Source organism: Mus musculus, chromosome 1, assembly GCF_000001635.26.
Source record: "Mus musculus strain C57BL/6J chromosome 1, GRCm38.p6 C57BL/6J".
NCBI classification, from domain to species: domain Eukaryota; kingdom Metazoa; phylum Chordata; class Mammalia; order Rodentia; family Muridae; genus Mus; species Mus musculus.
The window spans coordinates 177,683,490-177,703,116 of record NC_000067.6 but is presented as its reverse complement, the minus strand read 5'-3'; positions in this window follow the sequence as shown (position 1 = coordinate 177,703,116).

Genomic DNA, 19,627 nt, shown 5'->3' with positions numbered 1-19,627 from the left:
GTCTGGCTCCCAAGGGAGGGCTTTCAAGCAAGCTTGGGCTGGTCCAGAGTTTCTGAATTTGAGGCTGGTTGCCTCTAGGTGGCAGCAATGTCCCATTTTCTGCCGCCACTGCTGCTCGGATTCGTTTCTCTCCCACCCTGTTAATTTGAGAAACTAGTGCTCAAGGGACTCTTCCAAGAGATCTTTCTTCTGTGCCCAGGCAGACTCGAGGCTTCTTGTGGTTTGCTGCCCGAGTGGAGACCCACATTTTTCGGAGTCAGCAAAGGGTGGGAAGACAGGCTAGTTGGAAAGAGAAGAGATGGAGCGACTTAGGGAAGAACGGAAGCAAGTGAGGTGGTGGCGAGGAAGGAGCCCCTGCAGGCATCAGTCGCTGACATGGCCTTTGTAGAGGGGCCACTGCGGGTGGGAGCTGCAACGCCTCGCAGAAGCTCCTGGGCTCCCCTTGGTTCATTGCCCAGGGTATAAAACCACAGAGGGAAGCAAGGAGAACTTTACTCTCAATCATGACCTGACGCCAGGCTGCCACACAGGGGCTACTGTGGCTCATTGCAGTTCTTAGATGGCTTCAGGGACAGAGCATAGAACTCTGTGTGACCCTGTGAAAGCCCCCTTCTCACAGGATCCCTTGGAACTTGGAGAGGATTTAGTAAAGTCTTATCCTCCATGCAAGATGTCAGACTAAGGGGGGAACAGGGTCGGTTGGGCTGTCGTCTGCCCCTGCATGCTGAAGATGTGGTAGCCATCTTCCTTAGCATTTTGGGAAGTTTCACTATCAAACGAACTCAAGACCTTAGTAAAACTGGGCTTGCCTAACACTTGTCACTTTAAGATTAGGAAATAGCTTTCTTATTACTTGCAACAATTACTTATTCACCCTGCCCCTTTTTCCTATTTCTAAGAGTAATGTCTCAATGTGTAGGCTAAGATGAGCAGCCGGTCCCCTGTCTCCATCCCTAAGCTGGGGTATTCAGTCCTGTCTCATGTCACACCCCTGTATACTGTATATCATATGCCCTCATGATTCCGATGCTGCCCACATAAGGATGTCCCCTCCAAAGCTCATGTCTAAATTTGGGTCCCTGTGTGACAGGCCTGAGGTGGTGATGTCATCAGTGGTTAGGGAACAGGAGGCATGTATATGTCTATGTTGTTGCTTGCAGCAGCCATGGTGTTCTTTTTCACACAGAGCCTCACTGTAGAGCCTTGACTGACTTGAAGCTTTCTGTGTATACCAGGCGGGCCTTGAATTTACAGTCATCTCCTGCTTCTGCCTCCTGAGGGCTGGGATTTGAGGAGTGAGCCACCACGTCCTGCCGCCAGGCCTCCGGAGTTCTTTTCAGAGCTCTGCACACAGGTGAGGCAGTACTATTGATTTCGCTGTAAAAAAGATTTCATGCAGAGCAGATATGTCTCCGAGCTGGGGTTTATAAGAGGAGGAAAGTATATGGCCCACTGGAATGTGAGTGTCTCAAGAGGGCGCTCGGGGGTGGGGGGGATAAAAGCTGGAGTGTAAATAGATAGATAGATAGATAGATAGATAGATAGATAGATAGATAGATAGATAAATGGAGCTCAGTTTTACTTTACAACGGCCATATCCAGAGTTTTGGTGGGTAGTGAGTTCCTGGAGGACATGAACAAGATTACAGCTGACAGGGTGACACCCTGAGTCCCAGGCTTGCATGGAAAATGAAGATGCTCTCACTGTTAGCAAAAGTTACTGGTTTGTGAGATTCTCAGGAAACCTCTGGGAAAGGAGAAACGTCATACTAAGGTCATAGGTTCTCAGCCTTAAGCATGGTTTATTGCTACCTTAACATCCTTATTTGAGTAACTGTATAGAAAACAGCTTTATTGTCTATATCTATATAAAAGAAGTAGCAGGAGCTGTAGAGGTGGCTCAGCAGTTAAGGTTTCCTGCTGCTCTTAGAGTTTGGTTCCTAGCACCTCTGTTGTGTGAGTCTCGACGACCTCCTGAGCACTAGGGTTACAGGTGGACTCTGGGACCCAAACTCCAGTGTTTTGTCCTCCAGTCCCCATGCTAAAAGTCTCCATTCTCAGGGACTGGAGGCTTCAACAGACCCCAGAGTCCTGAGACATGTTCTTTCCCCATGCTCTCGTCTACCCTGGGGTTCCCTTCTGAGGTGATAGGTCAAGAGGGATCAATGGACCTCTCATGGCACTAGATCAGTCACCACCGGCAGATACTCAGGCAGCAAACTGTGCCTGTGTTTGTCCCTTTGGTGAGTGCCCATTTGCTCCTCTGCATTTCTGTCACAGCAGTATGGCGTAGCACGTGGCCAAGGCCTGTGCAGCTGCCTGATTGTGCTCTTACAGCTGCTGGAACCAAACAAAGAACTCACAGAGGAAACAGAACCATGAAAGGAGCTCGAGGAGTGTGGGGGAAACCAGGCGAGTGTTTGTCTTGTCTCTGTTTTCTAGAGGGTTCATAGACTCCTCATGTCTCCATCCGCCCGAGTGGGAAGGCTTCCTTCCGGTGGCTCTCTGAAGCTTTGCTCAGTGGCCTGAGAATGCACACTAAGTCTGGCTTGTAAGGAGGAGCCCAGTAAACACCTGCCAAATGTGACTCTATAGTAAGAATCTATACATATAATCCAGAATCTATCCATATGCACTTCCAGCCTCAGCTACTCCTGACTCTATCAGGGACTCACCACTGTGGGTCTTATTCAAAAACATAATTTTTGACCTTTGAACAGGTACAGGGCCCTGCTGAAGGGGAGGCGGAGAGATCAGAGATGAATAAGGATAACAATCTTTAGTAGTCTACAGGGTCGGGCTGTGCTGGTGCAAACCCTTCATCCCAGCACTCAGGGAGGCAGAGGCGGGAGGAATTCTGACTTTGAAGCCAGCATGGTCTATGGAGTGAGTTCCTGGGTAGCCAGGGCTACCTTGTCTTGAAAAACAAAACCAGATAAAAGTCTAAAAGGAAAGGAAGGCTATATACATGAGTAACTGAAGCCCTCTCCCGTGCTTTCCCAGATGAGGAAACCCTGCAGATAGCTTAGTGCTTTGGAAACAAACCAGCATGGTGCTTACTGACGTAGCCCTCATTTGGAAACTCTTAATTTTGCTTTTTAATGTTTTTTCTTTCTGAGCTACCTAATGCAGCCCAGTTTGTAACTTATTTCTAATTTCCTGACAGGAGTCCCTCCTAATATAAGAGGCACCTGCTTCTTATATTCCTGTCCTGGAATATGAACTAGTAGTCAAGATTCTTCTGAGGATGATCTCACAAGGCCCCGAATTTAATTCCCAACAACTGTCCCACCCCCACTCCCCTACAGCTTAAACAGACACCTAACTCAAAATGGGAATTATGAACAGCCAATTACCCTGGCTTCCCCGGGGGGGTAGTCACCTCCCGTGAATGGCCTCTCCTAGCTCACTGTGAAGACGGAATAGATAGAAACTTTGAGCGGAAGACAGTGCTCATTTTGTGCCTTCAATGTAAATGTGACGCTCATACATGAAGACCCGTAATGGATAGGAAATTGGCTGGAAGTAAACAGACAGAGCAACAAGCCAACCTGCAGGATAGGTGGGAGAAACGAGGCGTGAAGAACAGCTAGGGAGGGGACTCAAAATCAGCCCGGTGCTCGACAGGAATCACAGAAGAGACGTCTTGACAGTGAAGCCATTGGGACATTCATGGGAGTCAGGAAGGCCTGAGGACATCCAGCCTGGGGTACCAGGCAGATGACTGAGGCATCTGGGATTTACTCAGTGACCAGGCTCTGGGGAGGCTAGAAAACACAAATCTGCCAATGACATCGAAGGTCACTGCAGCTTCCTGGACCCCAGTGTCTTCTACTGCCTCACAGAAGGTTAGGCTGGGCAGTGGCTCTCAGTTACTGCTGCAGACTAGCATGGCCTGGGGGAAACACAAACACAAACACAAACACAAACACAAACACAAACACAAACCAAAGACACTTGCAGAGATGCTCCAGCCCCTGAATTCACCAATTTAATTGGGGCGGGGCCCAGACTGGATACATTTTAACAGCTTTCTTGAGTTTTAGTTTACATGTCATAACTTACTCCTTGGAAGTATAGAACTTGACACCTCTAGGCTGCTCAGAAAAACCATCACCTCTAATTTGAGAATATTTTCACTGCCTTATAAAGAACTGAGTGGGAACTGGGGAGATGTCTCAGTGGTTAAGAGCACTGACTGCTTTTCCAAAGGTCCTGAGTTCAATTCCCAGCCACCACATGGTGGCTCACAACCATCTGTAATGGGATCCGATGCCCTTTTCTGGTGTGTCTGAAGACAGCAACAGTGTACTCACATATATAAAATAAATAAGAACTGAGTGTACCTATCCACAGTGGGATATAATAAAAAGTGGCACCATCCCGTGCTATACCCAGCTACTCTCTGTCCGAGGTCTCTTCACCTCTAGGCTAGCCCCATGTGGTGGTCTTCCAGCTCCAGCTTACCTGCCTCAGAGTCGCTTGTACCTTCTCAGCCATCTACCCCCTTGGGCTAGTTGTCACAAATCTCCTTGACTCAGTAAATAAAAACTCTAGAAGCTTATAATTCATCAGTCAGATTTATATATCAATAAATTCTCAATTCACAAGATGCCCACACAATAATTCCAGCCCCAATTGATAGTGATATAAACTGCCCACCTAGATAAGACAAATCATCCTGTAATTATCCATCTCTTATGTGATACTCATAGCTACCTGTGGCTATTTAAAGCCACGTGGAATCTGGATCGTCTTTCTGTTCCTCCATTTTCTTCCTTCTTCCTTCTGTCCGCTCTCTCCTGTCTCCAAAAATCTCCGCCTGCCTACCTTTTCCACTGCCCAATCACAGGCTCTTACCTTATCTTGTGCCTGCCCTCACCTCCATATAGACATCAGTCCACACAGTCCTCACTCCCTATCGCCCCCTCCACCAAACTCTAGGTGATCTATTTCCTGGCTATAGATTTGCCTACTTTTAGTATAAATGGTCAGATAACACACACATTTTTTCTTTTTCTCTTTCTCTTTCTTTCTTTCTTTCTTTCTTTCTTTCTTTCTTTCTTTCTTTCTTTCTTTCTTTCTTTCCTTCCTTCCTTCCTTCCTTCCTTCTTCCCTTCCCCTTCCCCTTCCCCTTCCCTCCCTCCCTCTCTCTCTCTCTCTTTCTCTCTCTCTCTCTCTTTCTTTCTTTCTTTTTTGTAATTTTTTTTTAAGTTTCAGATATCCATGTTATTCCTAGTTAGCATCCTCCCCCAACTCCTGCCCCCCCCCCCCCCATCTCCAACTTGTGGATCAGGATGTAAGCTCATAGCTGCTGACCCAACACTGTGACTGCATGATGATTGTGGACTCAAATCAGCTGTGAGCCTTTAAATGCCTTGGTCTTGGTGTCTCTTCACAGAGATAGAAAAGTAATGAAGACACAGTCTTCCATTCCTTTGTATGGCCAGCTAATATTCTCTGCAATGGAATAATTTGACTGGCTTTGGAACCTGGTAGGAGACACACTTATGGGTGTGTCTGTAAGGATGTATCCAGATAGGTTTAACTGAGGGGGAGGACCCACCCTGGGTGTGATGGAATCGTCCCTTGGGCTGGGGTCCTGGACTGAATACAAAGGGGAAAAAGGAGAGAGTGAGCTAAAGGCCAGCATTCATTTCTGTCTGCTTCCCAACTATAAGCTCCTGACGTCATGCTTTCTCTGCTATAATGCATTGTACCCTCAGACTGTTAGCCAAAAGGGACCATTCTTCCCTTAAGCTGCTTTGTCATGTTTTATGTCACAGCAATAGAAAAAGCAACTAATATATAGTTTTATAGAATCCCAGGGCTGGAAATGCAACTCAGTGTTAGAACACTTGCCTAGCATGGGTAGGGCTCTGGGTTTGATTCTGAGCAGTTGGGAAAAGCATTCCAGATAGTTCTAATGTGACGCTGTGGTTATGAATCATAGGTGTGGGGGAAGGGCTGGAAGGCTGGCTTAGCGGTTAAGAGCACTGACTGCTTTTCCAGAAGTCCTGAGTTCAATTCCCAGCAACCATGCCGTGGCTCACAACCATCTGTTATGGAATCAGATGCTCTCTTCTGTTGTGTCTGAAGACAGCTACAGTGTATTCATATACATAAAATAAATAAATCTTAAAAAAATAAAAAGAACCATAGGTAGTTTTTATTAAGACCCCACCGAGCCTCTTAATATACATGGGCAGGACAGGCTGGAGTTGAGCAATTGGCGAAAGCCAGCTTCTAGCAGTACTGTGTGGCACTCTAGTCAGCTCGGCTTTCAGCAGTACTGTGTGGCACTCTAGTCTGCAGTTCCTGTGTGGTGAGGATTGGTTATTTCTTTCTGAGGACTTGGTGGTATGTGAGGCTGCAATGATACACCAGAGAAAGATGAGAGAGACTGAGGTCCCAGGGGTCAGAGCCCCAGGGCGAATAGCATCTGGGCCCAAGAGGGAGGGGGTCATAAGGTTGCAGAAGTCGGGGAAGTCTTTTCTGGTCTCCCACCCCCTCTCTGTAGCCTTCCCACCTGTATTGAGCAGAAGGACCCAGCTGGGTCCCAACCAATCAGACAGGTTGGCATTAACCCTCTGAAATGCCATTTGCTGGGTAAGGAAAGATGGGCCCACCTGTTCTTCATCCTGTTCAGAATCTTTATTGCACCCTGGGGCTGCTCGGCAGCTGTTTAGGCCACTGACAGGAAGCAGACGGACACTTCTGTCTGTTTTATTTGTTTTTCTCTTAAACTTGTGAAGACACTGATTTCAACAGTAACACAGGACTGGACTTCAGAGATGAAGACAAAATCGCCAGCAGTATCTGCGCTGAGCTCCCTGGTTCTGCCAGAACTTATACTTGCTGTCGATTGTTTCCCTAACCTTCACAGTCATGTCTGCCTCAGTTTCCCCACCGCCTCTCTCTCTCTCTCTCTCTCTCTCTCTCTCTCTCTCTCTCTCTGATACACCTCTTTCTCCTGTACTTCATCTCACTTCGGGGCAGCCTCACTCCTCACGTGGCCTGGAATCCCCTCATCCACCCTAGCGCTGCTTGCAATTCCAGGTCTCTCCATTCCCTGTGTTTTTAACTCCCCTCTCGCCACTAGCTGGGAAGTTCTGTGCTGGAGATTCTCGCCACTGTTTCCTCCCACAGAGCACCTGGCTGGGATGTCCTCAGAAGGCCTGTTGGGCACTGTGAGTGTGGCTCAGGGGTAGAGTACCTGCCTGGTACATGTAAGAGCTCATGGGCTCCATCCTTACGGCTTCAAATCCATGTGTGCATCCATGCACGCAGGCTGAAGGAGTGATCAGACACATGGATAACTGGAGGGGTTCCTGTAGCCATTCTTGTGTCTTACCAGCCACTCCCAGATGTTGCCCATCTGTAGCTACCTCCACGGCCTCCCTGACATGCCCGAGTCATGTCGGGCAACACACAGACAGTCTGAGGGTCAGCTGACCCTGGCACTTTTGCCACTGGGGACACAGGTAGCAGGTATGCAGACGGAGACTGGGCTTAGGCTCTGGGCCTCCAGGGAACACAGAAAAAAATGAAGCTTCCAGCTCATGGGCACATGGCCAGTAAGTAGCAGAGCCAGGACCCAAGCTCATGTTTCTTAACCTGGGCACCTCTGCTCCTTTTCCATGGCCCTTGGTCACCAGAGCATGACACAATGGAAAATAGTGGTGAGGGAGCCCAGGGACACCTGGGTGGCCAGGTAAGACACAGGCCTGTCTTCATCAGGAAAATAAGGTACAGAAGTTGAAAGCTGTCAGTAGAGTCCCCTCTCTTTTTGTGGCGACTGGTTCAGAGAAGTATAAGGATCATTCAGATCACAGAATCTTTTCTCATAGACCTTCGTAATTCTACCCCTACCCCATTTAGCTCTAGGCACAGCATCTGATTAAGCACAATCACTAATGCATGGTGTGTCCCTACAAGGCTTTATTTATTTATTCATTCATTCATTCATTTATTTTTGGGGTGCTGAGGATCGAACCCAGGGCCTTGTGTGTACAAAGCAAGCACTCTACCCTGCCCCCCATGTTACATCCATAGCATCTAAAATAATTATTCTTTTCCTCAGAATTATCTGAGACCCCATTGCCTCCCCCCCCCATTCCAGAAGATCTAGACTTACATTTTAACATGGTACTTCCAATCCACCTTCTACTGCACAAATGTATGTCTATTGCCTCATTTCTTTGCATAATTGTTTAAAAATTGTTATAATGTATATACACATACATATATGTGTGTGTATATATGTATGTACATACACACACACACACACACACACACACACACATATATATATATGTACTGTAAGGGTTCCATTTCTTGTCTGTTTGGCCAAACATAATTTTGAGGCTTATGTATGTTCATGTGTGTCATATTTGTGTGTTTATATAGAGAATGCACACACGTGCTTTAGGAACCTGCCTGTTTCTGCTCTCTCCCCCCTCCCCAGCACTGGGGTTATAGCTGGGTGCTATAGCTGCTGCTGAGCCTGGGGTTCACAGGGGTGCTGGGATCCCCTCTCGATCCTGCACGTTTGTGAACGGGAACTTTATGGGCTGAGCTCTCTCCTCAGCCTCGTTTTGGTGTTTTCTGGGTTCTAAATGTCTCCTCCTTCTGTCTATCATAAAGCATTCTGTCAGATACAAGTTGCTTGGTCCATTTTCCTGGTTGCCCCAACTCTAGTATACTACACTGAAGTCTCCAGTCCCCTTCATGCATAACTTCCTATAAACTTGGATAATCTCCCCAGGGCACATGCCCAAGAACACTTTTCAGAGCTCTGGGGAATACTCTGGACAACGCTCTTCCCAGCACTGCCCTAGCACATCCTATGGACGGTGGCCAAAGGTTCACATTTCCCATGCTCTCATCTCCAGTCTGATAAACTATGGACAATGTATTCATAGGGTGGCGGGCTATCGCAGTCTTCCTTTGCAACTCAGAAAAAGGCCAGCCTATGGAAGAGGTGGGTGTATTTGGTGAGGGATAGCTGAGTATTCATTGGTAAGGCCTTGACAATTACATTCCCAGATCAGAGAAACTCACCCGTCAGGTAAGACCGGATCTCCAGCTCTGCCACTGGGTAACTGTGGGACCCTAGCTGAGCTCTTTGCTTTAGTTTTTAAGTCTCAGGCTTATCCTACAAACTCCCTCCTAGGATTATTGTGGGGATTAAACCGGTGCATGAAAAACCACCCATAAGCATTCTATTCATGCAAGCTAAAGAATTATGTAAGAAGAGCTGTGTGGCTTCCTGAAAACATTAATATTCCTAATGGCTTTGGAGGGTGTGAGTCCTGGGAGATGTCACAGCCTGAGAAGGGCGATGTGTGGACAGCTACATCATTCAGAGTGCTAAGACTCCAAGTGGTTGGGAATAATCTTGCCATCTGCCCTCCCCTTCCTGCTGGCCAGTCTGGCAAAGCGTCAAGAGGTGAGGTGTTGGGGCCTAACTGTGGCCAAACCCTCTTTGGCTACAATATCTTGGTGACCCCAGCATTAGAGAAGATCCATCCGGACATGGAGAAGGGGGGGGGGGAGAACAGCAGAAAGAAGCCCCAAGAACAGGCCCCGGCCTGTCTCCTCATCACAGAGTTTTTCATTTGTTTTAGACAGTTTTCCGTAGCTCAGGAGGGTCTTGATCTCACCACATAGCTGAGGCTGGCTTTGAGCATCTGATCCTATGGCCTCCACCTCCCACGTGCTGGGATCAGAGGACTGTATCACAAGGGCTGCTTTGAAGGTTCTGGGGGGGGGGGGGTCGACAACATCTACTTTCCAAGCAGTGTCTGTGGTTGACTATTTTGCTCTTGGAGAGTTGCAAACAGTTGTTTGAAGGGTAAGGAGGTTAATTGTTTTAACTTGAGCCGAGCAAACTTGGAAAGTGAGAAATCCTCCCCATTCCAATAGGTCTCTGGTCCAAAACCACACCTGGCCTCGCATCCTTCTAATGATGGTCCCCACAGAGTTCCAGGTGTTCAGCCCAGTGACTGATTACCAAGCCTGCAGAGTTCAGAGGGACAAAATGGAGGCTATATATAAACCTTACAAAGTTTCAAAAGGCAAAAAGACGCATGACCGATTATGAAAGCTTACCTGGCTCCAGGAGCAGCTTTTATTTCTGCCCTGGTGAACTCCTTGTCTTTGTTCCCTCTTGGAAGACAAGGAGATTCTGGGGCCACAGTCCCTCATCTGTGAAATGGGGTGAGATTATCTACCCGGTGGGGACTCGTCTGTGCAAGGACCGAGGGGAGGTCTAAGAGCAACCTCAGTCTGCAGACAGTGGTGCCAATATTCCCAGGCTGAGAGGCTGTGGAGGGAGCTGAAGCTGGGTGGCACCTGTGAGTGTCTGGCAGGGTCATGGGCAAGGCTGCAGCCCAGTGACAGTTGGGGGAGTTCGAGGTCAGCAGGCAGCCCTGCAGCAGGCAAGGCTGTGGGCCTTGGAAGGCCATGCCTGGCATCCGGCTCTGATTCGTCTCGGCTGTATTTACTGAACCACGCAGACCGGCAGAAGGAGGCTAGCACAAGGTAATGCCAGGAAACAAACTCGCAAAAGTCAGGCAAGGTGAAGCAGCTTCCCCTGGAAATGCAGTCTCTGCGATGAAGAGGTGACCTGTTAGAGTTTGTAGTGCACCGGCTGGGGAGGCAGAGATAGGAGGACCCTGAGGCTCACCGGTCTGGCAGTCTAACTTAATGAGTTCCAGGCCAGTGAGAGACCCTGTCTGGAAAAAAAAAAAGGAAAGAGGAGGAGGAGGAGGAAAAGGAGGAAAAGGAGGAGGGGGAGGAGAAAGAAGGAGGACAAGGAAGAGAAGGAGGAGGAGAAGGAGGAGGGGAGGAGGAGGAGGAAAAAGAAGAAGAAGAAGAAGAAGAAGAAGAAGAAGAAGAAGAAGAAGAAGAAGAAGAAGAAGAAGAAGAAGAAGAAGAAGAAGAAGAAGAAGAAGAAGCAGCAGCAGCAGCCTCCAAGAAACTGCACAGGGCACTTGACATGGTTCTTTTGGTCTTCACACTCCAGGTGTATACATATTTGCTCACCACATCCACACTTTCACGTGCAACACACACACACACACACACACACACACACACACACACACGAGGAGGAAGTATATGGATGTATGTGGGTTTATGGACTGTGCTCATGGTTTGAGCACACAGTCCATTCTAGCAAAGAGAGAAGGGCAGCAGGAGTGTGAAGCAGCTGGTATCAAGAAGCCGAGATTTGAGACTGGAGAGGATGCTCAGTGGTAAGAGCACTGGTTGCTCTTCCAGAGGACCTGGGTTCAATTCCCACCATCCACTAGTGGCTCACAACTGTCTGTAACTCTAGCTTCAGGAGTCCGATGCTCTCTTCTGCTCTCTGTAGGCATACATGTGGTATACAGGCATAACACACAAAATAAAATAAGAAATGAAAGAAGCAGAGTGCAGTAAACACTGGCCCTCAGCATCTCTCTTCTCCTTTTAACTCACTTTAAGACCCCAGGACTAGTGCCCAAGGATTAGTGCCACCTGTAGGTGGGTCTTTCCACCTCAAATTCAGTCTAGAAACTCCCTCCCAGACATGTCTGGGGGGTATCTCCTAGGTGGCTCTAGATTCTGTCAAGCTGACAATATTAGAAGTCACAATATAACTTTTGGAATTTATTTTCTCCCAGATAAAATGAGAGGGATGACGGCTTGGGCGTGGTGCAGGGAAAGGGGACGGTGGTCTTCTGGATACCGGTGGTCTTCTGGATACCGGTGGTCTTCTGGATAGCGGCCCACTCTCTGCACCTGTGTCAGCAGCACAGCCTTGGGATTGCCATTGTACGAAATAATGGCAAGCTTGAGTTAATTTAGTCTTCCTCAATCACCTGGAAACATGGTGGGAGGGGCGCTTGCCTGGGGATGCTGCAGATCATGCTGAGCTCTTGGTCCCCAACAGCAGTGTGCTGGGGAGCCACAGCTGTGCCTCCTACTGCCTGCTGAGCATGAGCAAGGCCTTCTTTCTGAACTTCAGTTCCTAGACCAAAAATGTGTAGAAGAGTAATTAGGTTTTCAAAGGAATAAAATGAAGTAGTTTCAAAAAAGAGACCCAGAGTTGGACTGGCCAGAGCAGCCAATGAAGAAGTCTGGGGAGTTTGGTCCTTTGAACCCAGGTAAAAGTGGAGGGAGAAAACCAACTCCACAAAGTTTTCCTCTGATCTTCACATGTGTGCCATGGTGTGTGGGTGCTACATATCATATACGCATCATATATATGTCACATACATCATACACATATGTACCATACATATCATATACACATCATATATGGGCTACACACATTATACACATATCACACACACACATCATACACACCACGTATACATATTATGATTCCCTTCCCACCATACCACACATACAATGCACCACACACACCACAAATACCTTTCCCTACATGCACACACACATGCACTCTCTTACCCTACATTCACATGATCAGTCTGTCTGTGTTCAGAGGCACCCTGAACTCCCCAGGGTTCTTTTAACACAGCAAGGTTCTGGCAGGTGAAGACATAACTGCTTTAGTCTAACTTATGTGAATTCTGTGGTGACCTGGTTTCCAGTGTTGCCTGTGTGATGTTCTGGGAGTGTGATCCTATTTTTTGGCAGTCTAAATTGAGAGGATGAACTGGTGTGTGTGTGTGTGTGTGTGTGTGTGTGTGTGTGTGTGTGTGTGTGTGTGCGCGCGTGTGTGTGTCTGTGATGGGGGCACTAACCTTTTGGCTGACCTTTGGGGTCTAACAGCATTCCCTCCTCAGATTTTGGATCACAATGTGTCACCAGATCTCAGCTTACTTTAAACCTGCCACCAGGGAGACTTAAAAACCATTGTATTGCTATCTGCAGTGGCTCTTCATCAAAATTCTTTATTTTCCGGAGACTTCAGGAGGAGGAGGAGTCAGAGCTCATAATTTAGGGATGACCCAGACGGTGGCTACCACTTTCTTCTACATGTTCACACAACCGAGTTCTTCCCAGCATGGCTGTCACTTGCCAACGTCCACCTCTACCTCTTGGTATGAAAACTAAGAGTATGTAAAGTTAAAATAGGAAAAATGGCTTAGCAGTTTTAAGCCTGTTTCAGAAGAGATAAACCATTCAACAGCTGTTTCCTATCTTTTCCCTTTTTCTCTTTCACTACCTCTCTTTTCTTTCTTCTCTCCCTATTGCCCCTCTCCTTTTCCTTCCTTCCTTCCTTCCTTCCTTCCTTCCTTCCTTCCTTCCTTCCTTCCTCCCTCCCTCCCTCCCTCCCTCCCTCCCTCCCTCCCTTCCTTCCTTCCTTCCTTCCTTCCTCCCTTCCTTCCTTCCTCTTTTCCTCCCTCCCTTCCTTCTTCCTTCCTCCCATCCCTCCCTCTCTCTCTCCCTCTCCTTTTCTCTAACAAGACCTGAAATCCCCTAAAAATGGTAATCAGAGTTCTATTAAACAAATGGTGGCTATGCCTAAGCAGGTGTAGATAAACTCTGAAGGGCAGAGCCCCTCCTGCTCCTCAGCCCTAAAGCAAGTCAACTCAAGCCCAGACAGACCACACTCCCACACCTCAAAGCATCATGGTTTTAAGAATGTTTTCTCGTGGCAGAAGGGTCTGAGATCAAGTGGAAGCAAAAGTGTTGTGCCTGTTTCAAGAACCCCAAAAGACCACCAAGGAACCAATTCCAATACAATTGCACCAGGGTCTTTATTCAAGCTCTAGCCCAGGCCACACTGTGGATGGAGGAGAGTGAAGCCCCGAACCCAGTTTCAAGCAAGCATGTATAGAGGCAAGCAAACAAGCAAGGGGTGTCCAGCTTGGCACACATCTAATTGAGGGGGGCTATTATGGAATTTACTGCCCTTTAAAAAGATTGGCTGGTGCTGGGAGCCAAACCATAAACTTTCATAAGTAAATATCTTTAGGTTCAGCTGTAGCTTCTGCTTCCCTCCCAGTTGGTGGTTGTTAGGGACTTGAAGAGCAGTGCTAAGTGCAGGCCTGGTGTTTAACTCAAGTTCAGCCTTAGGCCAGGTTCTCTAAGATGGAACCTGAACCTAAGATGGAGTTGGTCTGGTTTCTCAAAAGTAGGCAGATAAAAGGGACAGGCCTCTTAGACTATTACAACTTGTGGCCTTCTTGTCCATAAGAGCACTGAGTTAAAACAAAAACAAACCACCACAAAATCTAGTGTTAACGGAGACATTTTGTAATTCTTTTCTTTTCTTGACTTTACAACAGGAACTTTCCCAGGTCACAAGTTAGTCTTTGAGAACAGTTTTTACATATCTATTACATATGCTTTTTCTCTTTAGTGGCAGTTGGGTCTCATTGTATTTTCACACATGTATATAGCATACTTTGACCCTATTCTGTCCCCAGTTGCCCTCTTGCCTCCCCTTCTCCTGACTCCAGCATTTTCTTTTTAATTAACACACATATTTATGGACATATTTATAGGGTACCATGTTTGTTTTTGAGACAGTTTTACCACATTATCTCTGGCTGACTTGCAACTCACTGTGTAGATGAACTCACGAAGATCCACCTGCCTCAGTCTCCAGGATGCTGGCATTGAAGATGAGAGCCATTATATTTGGCCCACATGATATTTTTGAGACACACATATACATTGCAAAATGTTCAAATTAGAGGAAACACATTTCTCCTCAAATTTCAGTATGAAAATATTCAAAACCCTTCTAGCTTTCTTTCCTTTAACTAGGAAATACACAAAAATTTAAGTTTCTCCTTTTTTTCTCCCCCACCCCCAGGTTTTTTGAGACAAGGTTTCTCTGTGTAGCCCCAAGCTATTCTTGAACTTGTACTGTAGACCAGCCTGGTCTCAAACTTGGAGATCTGCCTGCCCCTGCCTCCATATTGCTGGGATTAAATGTGTGTGCCACCACTGCCCAGCTGTTGGAGGGGCTGTGGGTGGAATCGTGGGCTTTCCATGTGTTAGGAAAAGTGGTCTACTTCTGGCCCGAAGACATATTTTTGATGTTGACATGATTACATAGTATCTTCTCATTTAGCTCTCCTTGATGTATCCAACAGGATCCCTACTGTGTGTACATAGGTTTCCAATTTTCAGTGTGATGTGTAGTTGTGTGATAAACACTCTTTTTTTTTAATATTTATTTATTTATTATATGTAAGTACACTGTAGCTGTCTTCAGACACTCCAGAAGAGGGAGTCAGATCTTGTTACAGATGGTTGTGAGCCACCATGTGGTTGCTGGGATTTGAACTCCGGACCTTCGGAAGAGCAGTCGGGTGCTCTTACCCACTGAGCCATCTCACCAGCCCGTGATAAACACTCTTGTAGGTCATTTCTAGTTTCAAATGTCACCTGAAACTGCTCAGGTGACATTCTCTCTAGCCCCCAATTCAGAGGCTGGTGGGAACCAAGGAGCCTCAAGCCACTGCCAATGGACCCAGGGCATGGGTCTCTTGACTTCCAATGCTATGGGTCTGCCTTCTGGGCTGTCTCCTTCCTGGACAGTGTCTGCCCCTCACTTCCTTTGCTTTCCACATAGGAAACCTTGTGCAGGGAGCTGAGGTGTGTTGGGAAGCCCTGGGATGCTGCCGTTTTGTGCCTCTTACTCCTTCTGAAGCTGCCCGTGCCCATCCAATCTCCCCTGTGGTCATACAGACCATTGCCTCCTGTAGTCTTATAAACCAATCTCCCCTGTCATACAGAGCCATGATCTTGTAAGGCTACAGGACACCTAAGTCCTTAAGAGCAGAGCTCATTTATACAACCATTTTTTGTTTTGTTTCTTTGGAAAAAAAATTGTGCTGACAACTGTCATTTCTCAGACTTTGAAAAGTTCACAGCTAGAGAATGACCAGGACTAAGGCTGATCATACCAAGCACTGGGAGGAGCTAAAGAGCAAGAGTCAGATGTAGGGATAAGAATATAAATAAAAAAGGTGGCACATGCCTTTAATCCTGGCACCGGGAGGCGGAGGAGGAGGCGTAGGCGGAGGTGGAGGCGGGCAGATCTCTGAGTTCCAGCCTGGTCTACACAGTGAATTCCAGGTCATCTAGGGCTACATAGTGAGACCCTGTCCCAGTGCCTATAACAGTGCAAGTGTTTCTGCTAATATTGCCAGACTTTAGAAGTCTTGTTTTATTGTGAACAACCAACCCTTTCCTATCTGCAGGGGATTTTTGCCTTTTCACAAGTTTTTATTTTTAATTTTTATTGTACTGAATTACATAATAACATTTCAAGACAAGCTTATAATGTTCTTTGAACATCTGCCCCTCACATCCTGTCACCCTCCCCTTTGCAGTGTCCCCCCTCCTGTTAGTCCCCTAGACAGTGTGGAGGTCTGGGAAACCCAGCATGAGGGAAGATGGCTGGAAGTCTGTGTCACCTCTCCTCACCATTCACCCAAGGAGCTGAGGTCCCTTTGGCTGGTGTGCTACTCTCTCTGTGTAAAGCTATTGATCTTGCTGTCAGAGGCACCCTAAGTTCACCTCATGTACCAGGGAGACAAGCAGTGAATTCAGCAAGTAGAGGACACAGAAAAGATCATCTGTGAATGGGAAGACACTCTGTGCTCCTGGGAGTGCTTAAATGCTGTCGGTAGGTGGGACACTACCTAGCTGGCCCACTGACCCTAGCAGAACTGAAATTTAGCACAAGAGGAGGTCTATGCAATGCACATTTCTTCATCAACCCCCTAGCTTTGATGAGTTCTTGGCTTCCTCCACACCACACGCTGCACAACAGCAATAGCCAAACCCATCTTGTATTCGATGAGTCACCCTGCATCACCCTTGTGGGACACAGACACCCAGGAGCTTCTGGGGCTGCTGTGTTGGACTCCTGCTTTTTCCAGAAGATGAGGTACAAACAGAGGTGTGACCTAGTGATAGAGAACATGTTTAGCACTTGGTACACTTACAAAACAAAAGGTTTAGGTCTGGAGAGATGGCTCAGCTGTTAGGAACACTGACTGCTCTTCCAGAGCTCCTGAGTTCAATTCCCAGCACCCACATGGTGGCTCACAACCATCTGTAATGGGATCCGATGCACTCTTTTGGTGTGTCTGAAGACAGCTACTGTGTACTCATATAAATAAAAAAAAATGGATACATCTTTAAAAATAAATCAAGACAAAGGTTTGATCTCTAACATCACAATCACACCAAGACCTTCCTCCCAGCACTGTAAACAGAAGGCACAGGTTCTCAAGCCCCACCGCCAGTCAGGCACCACGTGATCTGTGATGATTTAACTCCTCAAGACTCCTACCCCTTCCTCACGGTTCACTTGATGGCCCTAAGTGGAAAGACCAAAGAAAATGGCTGTACTTACATCACAAAAAACACGAGAGAGAATTTGGCAGTGGGTATATTTAGGAAAGCATATGACTGTGTGGATTTGTTCTCTTTATCTATTCTGAGGCCAGGGCTTTATGCTATATTGGGGTTAGGCATCAAAACAGGTTTTGGGTTTTTGAAGAAATTTAACCAAGTATGAGTTTAGACTCTACTTCTAGGAATCCTTAGTGTTCTCATAGTGTATGTAACGTTTAAATGTTATTATTTTGGTTTGGTTTTGGTATTGAAACTGAACACAAGACCTCCTGCATGCCAAGCCTGGCCTCTAGCACTAAGCTACCCTCAATCGTTAACAGTCATTTGATTTGCTTTATCTTATATAAGCCTCAGAAAAGTATAATAATATTTATCATGAACTCTATTTTACAGATGAGAAGCCAATCATTAGAGTGAAGTGATCTGTTCAAGCGAGAGAGAGAGAGAGAGAGAGAGAGAGAGACAAGTAGTTACTTGGTACTTAAATATCGTCCTGTGTGTGGTTTTCCCAAGACATACTACATGACTTCCTGAGATGTCTTAAATAAAACACCACGGGAAATATTTTTGAAGACCCTTTCAAACATTTTCTGTATCCCTTCCCTAATTTTATAAGGGGCTGGTTTGTCTAGACTTGTATATACCCAGTATGGCCACAAGATGTCAGGTTAATCTCGGTCTTTGAGAAACTGGCTTCATTGGGGCACCAGTAGTAAGGTCCTCTTTTGCTGAAGAAGACAAATGAAAGCTATGAATAAATAATAACAATAATAATAATAATAATAATAATAATAATAATAATAATAATAATAAACAACTAAGGAATAAAGGAAAAACAAAACAAAAGCCCTTAGGTGGCTACATAGGTTAAATAGCAACTTTTCTCTCTTTCTGTTTTGAATCAAGCAACTGAAAGTTCAGATAAGCCTGTGTGTCACTTCTGTTTGCTCTTGGAGGCAGGAGGTCAGGACTTGGGCCAGCCCCTTAGCGAACATTATTCATCTGTCCAGCTCTGGAACAAATGTGAAGAAATGAAGTCGCTTCAGTGAGGGGAGACAGTGTTGTTATTGTTGCTGGTGATGGTTCTATTTGCCAGCAAGCATAAAAACATACTTTGGAATCCAAACAGGCTTGTCAGAGGGAACTTTTGTTCCATGTTTGGGCTGGGATGCTTCCAGGGCAAAATCAGGCGGGCATTTGAACCTCAGGAGGCCAGGAGAGAGCTGCACACAGCAGCCACTGATGGAAAAGGCCAGCCATCAGCTGCAGTTTCATCTGGGTGTTATTTGACTGCAGTCTATGCAGCTTGGGCTGCCAACTGGGGTCACTTCTCTGAATGAGTACTAAGGGGAGGAGGGGGGAGCAGGGCTCTGTAGTCCAGGACGGAGGACTCGTCGGCCACAAACGGGGATAAACAAGCTTAGAAGCTTGAGCTTTTGGAAAGCCGCTCCTCACTTTAGGGCTTTGGAGAGAGAAAGTGGTCCTGATTCTGCAGGATTTATCTGCTGTCGGGTCTCAATTACCCCAAGATCTCTGGCAATGCCTATGGGATCCCTTTGCTACGTGGATTAACTGCCCTGGGGACAAAGCCATCTTTGCTGTGTGTGGTGAGAGTTTAGGGTAGAGAAACTCGTGGTAACGCTAGTCTCAAGAAGCCTAAATTGAGAAAGCCTCTGCCTTTCTCCGCTACTGTTACATAATTTGAGCTGACGGTCCCATCCGCAGCTGTCCCGCTGCCTCCTCCCTCTGCAGATGGGAGAAGCTCGCTGGGTGGACAGGCTTACACTAATCTATCTATTTGGAAGGCAAGATGGTGATAAATTACGACCATGGTGAATATCACTAAGACGCGGTAGAGCCAACAGTACTCTGAATTTTCAGTTCTTCCTCACAACCCTGCTGGACTACCTAGGGCATCACTGAATGTTTTATTTCACCTTGAGATCCTGAGATAAGATAGGCTCTTACTCCAGAGCCCAAAATGTCCCGGTCTGAAGTGGCAAGCTCCCCACAGGAGGAGCCCGTGAATTTCAATAAATGGAGGAGCCTCTTATTTTGTAAATAAAGTAACAGCTCAAGGAAATGAAGTGATTGCGCCAATTATACACCTAATTGGTGGCAGATTAGGGACCGGAGCACAGCCCATTACTTCTGCTTCCTATCCCACTTCTGCTGTCTTGAATTTGAAAATACCTTTCACTTTATTTTAACTTAATTAGTTAATGGACTATTGCTTGGCTGGGACTGGAACTCAGGTAGGCAGATGCTCTACCACGAAGCTGCA